We start from the raw sequence: 3,944 nt of genomic DNA, 5'->3' as shown, positions 1-3,944 counted from the left end.
AGCTGGAGGGTGAAGGATGGGAATGCTGGGACAAGCAGAGCCGCCGATCAGAGCCTTGCCAACCACAAGGATACACCCAGCAGTGCTCAGTAATTCGGGATCAGGCACCAAAGGAGCGCAGTGACCCAACCCAGCTCCTCCCATGCAAGGGGGAGCACAGGGTGCAGCTGCTGGCGGGGCGGCCAGGCAGGATGAGGCTTGCTGTGCACGCCACACTGCTGGCACACGCTGGCAAGGAGGGTGGAGAGGCACAGCTGCTAACGGGGAGCAGGGAGCACCCTGGGGGAGTGGGGACAAGTCTTGCCTGCCCATTAGGGTCAGCAGTAACTCGGGGGATGGAGCCAAGTGGGGTTTTGGAGTTTCACTGCCACCCCCAGCATGTCAGGAGATGGATGAGCGTGTGGCCGTGTTGAGGAGTGATTCTGGGCGGATGCACGTGGGAGGACACAGGCATGGATCAGGGCAGAGGGAGACAGCTCAGCCTGCCAGCTCCAATCTTTTAATTGCTGTGCTTCTCAAATATTTCCGAAGCATGACCCTGAGTTAGCTCCTCCAGGCAAGGATACGAGCACCAGCTGGTTCCTTTGGCTGTGGCTATAAATGCTCCCTCCTGCTCCCAGCCCAGGGAAATTATGGGGGATCAGCAGTGTCTGTTTCAGAGAATAAGATGGGAATCAGCTTTAATGGGGGTGTGTCAGCCTTCCAGGTTCCCCCTCCTAGGCACAGTCAGTGTGATGCTCAGGTCAGACCCTGTGCCAGCCTGGATTCGCTCTCTCTGGTCCCTGGGAAGGTGCTGAGCACAGGGAGGTAGGTCCTGCACTGCCAGGGAGCTGTGTCTCTGGGTGTGTTGTTTGTGCAGGAGGGGTGGGGAGCCCAGGCTCTGGGATGTGGTTATCCCTCCGTCATTGTCTGTCTGCCTTGGAGTTGCTGGGTGTGGAAACAGAGGTCAGGCTCGATTTGTCAGAAATTTAAATCGCAGCTGGGCTGGGGAACGATGGCAGGCATGGGGGATGCTTTCTGGTGTCCGGGTCCTCACCGCTCCACGCTTTCCCTAGGACCTGGGAATCACCTCTGGCCCTGCAGCATAAATCCGTGTGCTTTATCTCACGTGGGCGGGTTCCTGGGGCCAGCACTGTCCCTGTGTGGGTTTGTTTGAGGTGCTCCCAGGGTGATGTTCCAGCTCTTCCCCCGGGCTCCATCCCGTCCTGCCGGGCGTGCTGCCAGCTGAGCCTGCTCTGCAGGCTGTGGGCATGACTGGCCCAAATCAGACAGGCACGTAGCAGGGAGGGAGGGCTCCTGGCATCCCAGGGCACTGGGCTGGGCTTGGAGCCAAGTGGAGGTGCTGAGCCTCGTCACACTATGCAGCTGTAGTCAGCCTCGGGTCTGGCTCTGAGCTTTCCACATAGGACAGCTCCTAGGAGGACCTGACCCCCCCTTCACCTGCCTTGGTGTCCTCCTGCCCTCCCAGGAGACTGCTCCTCATCACCTGCCATCAGGCAGCATGACCTGTGCCCCCCGAGGGGATGCTGCTCCTGACTCCCAGTGAAGTCCAGAGCATCTCTTGGGGCTGGTGAGAGCTGCCAGGGGGGTTTTGGGATTAGGACATAGAGGCCAGAGCCATGGAACCAAGCCTTCCCATAACAGTGGGGCTCCCTGCTTAAGCACAGGGGGTTCCTGTGCTCACTGCCAGGAGAAATGTGGACAATGCTGTTCCAAGGTCCTGCAGCTGTTTTGGTCCAGAGCAGGGGGGGATTTTGGAGGTATGTGATGCTTACATGGGTCCCAGACTCCTGTGCTGGCCTGAAGCCGGGCTGGGAATAAAGTCGCACATTTGTTGAAGCCCTACATTTGCATGGCTAAAGCTTCCCAGAGGAGAGGGTGAGGGCGGGTTTCAAAACCCAAGGATCCAACCTGCCCTGGGTGGATTCTTTGTTTGCATTTGAATAGGTGCCTGGAAACTGGTTCATGTCACTGGAGCTGTGACAACCTCCCCTCCTGCTCCGTGTCCATCCCCACCTGGGAGCCCCAGTGCCTCCAGCTCCTGCTGAAACCTGACCTGGGCCCACACTGCTGTTGTTACCCAGGAGAGGTGCTGGATCCAGCCTGGCACAGGTGGGATGGCCGTGGGCTTATGGTCCCCTTCCTTCTTCCCGAGATCCTCTCCAAGGGCTCTGGGGACAGGCTGGGAGAACTGAGGGTGTTCACCTGGAGAGGAAAAGGCTCCAGGGAGATCTTAGAGCCCTTTCAAAGGCCAAAATGGGGTCCAAGAGACCTGGAGAGGGACTTTGGACAAGGGCCTGGAGTAACAGGACAGGGAGCGAATGGCTTCTCACTGACAGAGGGCAGGGATAGATGGAATATTGGGAAGAAATTGTTCCCTGTGAGGGTCATGAGGCCCTGCCACAGGGTGCCCAGAGAAGCTGTGGCTGCTCCATCCCTGGAAGTGTTCAGGTCAGGTTGAATGAGGCTTGGAGCAACCTGGGATAGTGGAAGATGTCCCTGCCCATGGCAGGGGGGTGGAACAAGATGACCTTTAAGACCCCTTCCAACCCAAATTCCATTATCTTCCCTGAACCTCTGCTAGCTTTATATCCAGCTTGGCAGGGAAGGGTGCCGGGGAAGGGCCTGGCCAGGAAACTTCTGAGATTGTTTGGGCTGTGTTTTGTGTTTCATGTCCAGGCAGGAGCCCACCTGGGCCCTCAGCCCTTCCTCAGGTGGATGAGTGGCAGTGGCAGCACTCTGATCCTGCAAACCCGGAATAACCCAATCCTTCAGTTTTGAGGATTTAAACCCTGCCAGCAGAGCTTGGCCCTGGAGAGCCGCTGTCCTCACTGCCGTTTTCCAGGTTACTGCCTGTCCTCCCCTGACCTCAGGAAGGGGATGTTTCCCAGCAGCAGGGATACAACCACAAGCCTTAAAAATAACCCGGTTTGCTTTCAGCGTTCCCTACAAAATAGGCCACGTTCCTTCTATTTAATCCCTGGGCACAAGGCAAGAATCACGGGGAAGGAAAACACAGCGATGCTTCCAGGGCAGCCCTTGGTGGATGGAGGTGGATGCAGCCCCCATCCCTCACTGGGGATATGTAAATAATGAAGATAATAAAAATATCAGTGAGATGGGGAGGTGCAGAGCTGTGATCTGGAGTCAATGGCAGAAGTTGTCCCAACCTTTGGGGAGCAGTACAGCCCTGGCAATCTCCCAGCTATGGCGTGGGCAGCTTGGTCACCCTGACCCCATTTCACAGAGGGGAGAGGGTGTAATTTGCCTCTGAGCAAAAGGAAACCTCATTTTTCCCACTAGATGAGGCAGGAAGAAGGTTTCGCAGGTGAGGAGCAGACATCCATCAACCTCCCCCTTGGACCAAACAGGCTCAGAGATGCCAAGTTTCCACCGTGCCCTGTCCTGTGGGATGTGGGGACATGAAGTGCCCATGAGATGTGCCAGCACCAGCTGAAGCAGGACAGGTGTGATTTGCTATTCAGAAAAGGTAAACCCATAAACACAGCCAGGAAAGCTGCTGGCATGATCCACACAAACATCCCATCTCTGCTGCAGCCTTGGAGTGGGACCACACAGAGTCGCTGTTTGGGAAGGGATCATGTGGTGGATTTTATCTTGGGTGAGAGGGGTGCAAGTGGTCCCCTGTGGTCCCTGGGGGCTCATGTCAGCTTCCCATCAGACATGTGTGAGCAGGATGTGCCCTGTGATGAGATTCCCAGCTGGAGCAGTGCAGGGTATTATTGTTGGGTCCCATCCTGAGCTCAGCGCTCAGTTTTTCCTCTGCCCTCCCTCAGACAGTTTCTATTTAAGTTTTTAAGACTCCAGGCTGGGGAAAATTTGAGCAAGAGCCCAGAATATGGTCCATTACCTCCAAATGTCGCTCAGCAGCTTAAAACAGGGCTGGCAAGGGACACAGCTTAGGAAAACAGTGATGCACCTAG

Source organism: Poecile atricapillus, chromosome 11 (genome assembly GCF_030490865.1).
Source record: "Poecile atricapillus isolate bPoeAtr1 chromosome 11, bPoeAtr1.hap1, whole genome shotgun sequence".
Classification (NCBI taxonomy): domain Eukaryota; kingdom Metazoa; phylum Chordata; class Aves; order Passeriformes; family Paridae; genus Poecile; species Poecile atricapillus.
The sequence above is the reverse complement of the archived record's forward strand: the minus strand, read 5'-3'. Positions refer to the sequence as shown.